This window comes from Populus euphratica, unplaced genomic scaffold (genome assembly GCF_000495115.2).
Source record: "Populus euphratica unplaced genomic scaffold, PopEup_1.0 scaffold78.1, whole genome shotgun sequence".
In the NCBI taxonomy this organism is placed as follows: Eukaryota; Viridiplantae; Streptophyta; class Magnoliopsida; order Malpighiales; family Salicaceae; genus Populus; species Populus euphratica.
The window spans coordinates 1,737,049-1,743,570 of record NW_011499867.1 but is presented as its reverse complement, the minus strand read 5'-3'; positions in this window follow the sequence as shown (position 1 = coordinate 1,743,570).

Sequence of the window (6,522 nt, the reverse complement as noted above, 5' to 3'; positions counted from 1 at the left end):
AAGTTTATTCCAGAGAGGTTTGCTGGGAGTAACATAGATGTTCGTGGACGCGATTTCCAGCTTCTCCCCTTCGGGGCTGGGCGCAGGAGCTGCCCTGGAATGCATTTGGGACTAACCATGGTTCGGCAAATGGTGGCACAGCTGGTGCATTGCTTTGATTGGGAGCTTCCTAACAATATGCTGCCGGAGGAATTGGACATGACTGAGGCGTTTGGTCTTGTAACCCCGAGAGCAAACCATCTGTGCGCCACTCCCACTTATCGCCTTCACCTCTGATTATGGCTTAAGCAATGTTTCGATTTCTTGTTAATTAATATTCTCTGTTGGAAGTGTGATCATGTAGGGATTGTCTTTGCTGCTTCTCTACTCTAAGATTGGAATGTTTAAAGGTCTTCCCTTGGATTCATGGAATCAATTGTAGACTCATATCAGCATGCTGATGTATTCAAACCCTTTCATTATGCAATAATGAATATGATTATTCAGAGTCAATTATTGTGATTCATTCTCCTATGAGGAATTTTATCTAATTCGCAATTGTAATAGTTTTGACTATACCTATCAGTGGTATCACAACTGTATCTTATGATGGCAACCAACAAAGAAAGAATTAAAAATTTAGAAGCTGGGCTTGGAGGACTTCAAGATAGTGAGTCGAATGGAACTCAGTCTTCATGACAAGTTATAACTATGACTGTAGTGGTCATTCTCGCCATAATAGGGAAGAGTTTAAGGAGGAAGACAGATGTTCTCAGACAAAGATTGAATTTCCAAGATACTCTGGTGATGATCCCGCTTAATGGTTCAATACAGCGAAATAAGTTTTCGAATACCAAGCCACCATGACAGCACAAAATGTGTCATTAGAGTCATTCCACCTCGCAGGGTGAAGCTAATCAATGGTGGCAATGGCTATATAATTAGTTTTTAAAATTATATTTTTATTAAGATTTTATATTATTATTTTATACTTGAAGTATCAATAACTCATTAACTAAAGCATGTTTTAGAATAAAATATCTAATAATATAAGTTACCTTTAATTTGTGGCAAATGTTCATTTTAAATACCGACCTATCACATAAATAAAAGGAATGATTGATGAGTTGAAGTACTGAAATTTGAAGGACAAAGAGAATGTCAAACTTAAAAAAGAGATGTTGGTACAGTCCAAACTAAAAACTGTTAGATAATTGGGTCATATCTAGAGCTATAAATCTCATATTTAAGTCTACTTTATATGGATAGAAAGGTAAGATATAAGGCAATAACTTTCATGGGAGTCCAAGATTTAAAAAGACCATTTTCAAGTTCAAATTGTAGTAACAACGAAGAAGTTTGAATCTGTCCTATAGCCTAAATATTGTTCAGTGTTCAACCCATATCATGAGTTGTAGAAGTCTAAATGACCATAATTTTTTTTTCCTGAAAATCTAAGACAATTTTCTAGAACTTTCATGTGGAGGTCTGGTTTAAATTCTGATGTTATCAATGACGTTTTGGACAAACAAGAAGATAAAAATTGTCACTAAGTCAAAAGTTGGTCACTCACTCATCAATTAGTCATCAAATTAATAGTTTCTAATTTTGGCTTATAAAAGGAGGCATTTGTCATACATTTAGGCATCTTAATTTCCAGATCAAGATCATGCACTTGCTCTCTCTCTTTGTATTTTTTTTTTTTTTTTTTGCTTTCATTAATATCTTGTTTATGCCTTTCATTTCCTTTCCTTTACTTAGTTAACTTTTATCTTGTTTATGTTCTTATCTTATTTATTTATGTTTCTCTTCTTTATTATGTTTAGCTAAGTTTATTATGTCAATGTGAAAATGTTATACTAATAGTGTAAAAAGAAGTATAGTGTTAACTTAACATGGACCTCAATGTTTGATACTAACATGTTTTGTATTTGTTATCTTGTTCACTTTTAATACTTTGCTTGTTAAATAGTTAATCTAGATTATGTTGTATAACACTTGGTACAACAAATACTTGGCATTTTCATAACCCAACCGTATAGTATAACCTATGCATGTACTATGAAAGGAACTTGATTTGTTGTTAACATAAGTTATAATCATGAATGTTTGGCAATATTTACAAGTATTAGCATTATTCGAATAAGATAACTAATGTAATCATGTTAATAATTTATAATCCAATTGGAACCTCCTTTATGTGTGATTTCTAGTTGAATAATAAGAGTTTATACTATACTTGTTTGAAATACCATTAGTGGATCCTCTAATCTTAACATTTGTTGTTATCATTGTTTAATCCTCACATTGATCTTCCATTCAAAGTTCTCATCAACTTCTTCTTCTTCTTCTACTATTATTACTATTACTATTATTATTGTTGTTGTTGTTGTTGTTATTGTATTGTTGTTATTTATAATTTATACAATTAACCTCCCTGTGGTTCGATCCCGGTCTTACTGGGTTATTTATTATTTTGACACTTCTGTACTTGAAAAAAAACATCAATCTTTTGATCATTTTACTATGTCGTGCCTACATAAAGGAAAGGAGAGAATTGACATGAGAGGTTTTGAGGAAGAACTTTAGGCTCTTTTGGGACAAGTTGATTATGAAGATTTTGATGAAGCTTTATCAAGAGTCACATAGGTTGGCTCATTATGAGACTATCAAAATAGTATTTTTTTTATTTTTAAAAATTTTTCATTTTCCATTTTTAGCACTCTACTAAAAATTAACTTAGCTCAGATTCAATTTTAGAAAGGGCAATATCTAATAGAGAATAATACACAACAACACTTCATCCTCCATATTTTCATTTATATATCGAACTTGGATATTGTTAGTGATAGGGGTACTAAAATCATTGCCTATAAAAGGTATTCAACAAAATGTTTAACGTAGTTTGACATGTAGACCATGGATAAAATTATTTTGAAATATTAAAATTCCAACTTGATAATAGGATGGATTATATTGAATTAAAGATTTAGAACTAAATGAAATAACTAGGTTATAAAAAGTCAATATGTAAATAGTAAGAAAGTGGAATATAAATACCCTATTTTCCTCTCTACAACCGGCAACAATAGAGAAAAGATGAAGGGAGAATATTTTCAAGTTTCTTTTACAAAACAAATTGAGAGGAAATCCAACAAATTGAAGGAAGGGGGTTTGACTGAGTTTTTGGAAAAGGGTTGAGGGAAATAATTACATCAAGGCAATAATTTTTATCAGTCACCCACAAGTTCTCGACCGTAGTGTTAGAGAGCCCGTACACCCGATTTGTATCGGCTCCACCAGATGATCCAACCTTCATCCACAAATCCAGATTGAAATCTGAATGGGTCAAAGGATCGTCCCCATATCTCTCCCCAATCGACTATTATAGGTCTCCTGAAAATGAAAAAAGAAATCATCATATTCAATTTAATAAAAATAATAACTTACAAAATAAAATGATTGAACAAACATACCACAACGTGTTGAGCACGGTTGTCAATGAACTGTTGCACCCCCTTTTGGCAATCTTGACTCCGCACGTGCGTCTCAACAAATAGTTCCATTTGGCTTGACTCACGTCCAAGAGACGTGGCCTATAATGAAAAAATTAATTAACAAAAAATTAATTTAATGATATATTTCATTTAAATTAATCTTACCATTCGTTTTGCATGTGTAACAAACAGAACGGAGCCGCCAGTGTGTGTTGTCACCGAGCCATGAATTGGCCTATTTTGGCTGCCAGCATCGAATTGTGAACGTCGTGTGAACCCCTCAGACATCACATGCTCAAGATAATGGGGCCATATATGTGCCGAGATGTATATCGGTTTAAAATCCCTCCAAACTGCCACGTCCTTCTAGCCTTAGAGCCCATTATCTCTCGTGGTTTTTTTTTTTTTGCCTATTTTTGTGCTTTATACCAAAAATCACGCAACCTACTTCCATAGCAAGAAATTAGATTTTCAAACATAAATTTTTTTCTAAAAACTATTGTATTATTTTCGATGTTACCTAGTTGCCGCGTGATTTTCCCACACCCTCCTTACAATAGTGTCATACACTATCCCAGTCGAATTTATCCTCTATATAAATAATTAATTTTAAATAAAAATAATAATTTATTTATAATTATATTAATAATTTATTAGAAATAAGCTGGAAATTAGAAATTAACACCAACCTCAAATTTGTCATACCATGTATTGATTTGAGGGATCCATTTAGGATGTCTGAATATCTGACTCTATTGAAATAATAGAATCTCTATCGACAATTTAAACATTGATGATATTACTCGAGTGGCCACAATGTTTGTGAACCTGAAAATAAATTAAATTAATGAAATATTGATTAGTTTTTCATAAATTATGTTATAATTTTTTTAAAAAATAAAACCTTAACAAACTTACATTGAAAGGTCGTCCTCCACTATGCCTCATACTTATAGGTGAATTGATTCCTCAACAAAGGCATGCCACCTCTGTGCTGTGAAACTGCGCTAGAAGAGGCAAAATTGGTTAACAGAACATGTGCCTCTTCTTGACAAGCACCTAAGAATATGTCATCCTCGCTGCTAGAAGAACTAGCTGCAACCATACGTGAACAACGAGCTGTGGATTTTATTCTACGTATCTACATAATTTTATATGAATAATTATATAATTAAATTCAAATGTTAAAAAAACGTCGACAGCACCTCCCCTATAATGGAGACTACCCAAACTTTTCAAACCTGCAAATATTGACAATAGTCACAACCAATTGACCATATCTATACTAATATTGGATATAACATAACATCTATACAAATAACATCCATACTAATTAAAAGGTAAAATATTCAATAAATTATTCAATTATTATGGAAATACAAACAATAAAATATATTCAAAAAATTCAAAAAAACCTCTAGACTAACAATTAAAATTAATTAAAATAATTAAAAACAAATCATGCAATAATAGAGTAAAATTCAAAGAAAATAATTAAATTTATTCCAACATATTCAATTACTAATTACAAGGTAAATTCAACATTAACAATTACAATTCAAAAAATTATTCAATTATTATAGCAATGCAAACAATAAAATATAGCCAATAAATTCAAAAAAAAAACCTCTAGATTAACAATTAAAATTAATGGAAATAATTATACACAAATCATGCAATAATAGAGTAAAATTACTAATTATTCCAACATATTCAATTACTAATTCTAAGGTAAATTCAACATTAACAATTACAATTCAACAAATTATTCAATTATTATGGCAATACAAACAATAAAATATATTCAATAATTTTTTAAAAAAATATATAGACATTAGAAATGAAATATGCTTACCTTAATAATGTGTTTGTTTCAAGACTTTATCTACATTATAAAAATACACCAAAACAAAAAACACAACAAAAACAAAGAAAAAAAATCCTTAAAGTAAAATGAAATAGAGGAAACACATACCTTTTGATTTGATGAAGATTCAAGTAGAGATTACAAGCAAAACAAACAAAAGTATTGAAGGAAATGAGAGGGAAAAAATCGTAAATGAAAGGGGAATATCGGAGTAGATGAAAAAATGAACTGAAGGGGTAGTCGCTTGGATTTATAGCACATTTTTACCGATGACAATTAAAAAAATATTATTTTAAATTATTCCATCAATGATGTTTCAAAAATCCGTCAGTAAATTTTGAATTTCGCACCATCATTTTTAATTACCCTTCATATTTTTCACAGTCCATCAGTAAATCTGTTGGCAAACTGACGCGATCAGAGATACATTTAATGCCCCACCCTTTGAAATTCTAATCATTTGTCGGTGATTTTGACCCGCCAATAACATACCACCAGACCAGAATCCATTTATCGCATCATCGATGATTATGGCATTTCCAGTTATATTTTCTTCAACTCTCTGTGAAATGCCAATGGACAGTAGTCTGTCTGCAAAGTCGTCGTTGATTATGGCATTTCTAGTAAATATTTTTCAACTCACTGTGAAATATTAATGGACAATAGTCCGTTTGCAAAGTCGTTGTTGATTGTGGTATTTTTAGTAAATATTTTTCAATTCTCTATGAAATACCGACGGACTCACGTCCGTCGGTATGGACGTCGATGATGGTGCATTATACAAGAAAGATGATGTTTGTATTGCCTATTTACCTTCCTGTAAACACGTAAATGATAAATTGTTCATCGCACAAAAAAATAACAACAGTGCCTAACAATACATAAACTTATAAAATAAATATTTTGTGTTATAAAATATATCATCAATAATATATATTACATGAAAAAAAATGTTTTACATAGTGCTTCATTCTGATAATTAGTTAGAATGTTCTTGTTTGTCGTCATCAATTGAATAGTCATCACGTTCATTGCAATCTTTAATATGGATATTATCATCTTCATCGACATTTGCTTGTCCATTAAAGCTCAAAACAACATTTAACTCATCTGTGTCAACATCAACAAGACTATCATCAAAAACACAAAAATTTGAATTTTCTTCCAAGTCAATCAAAG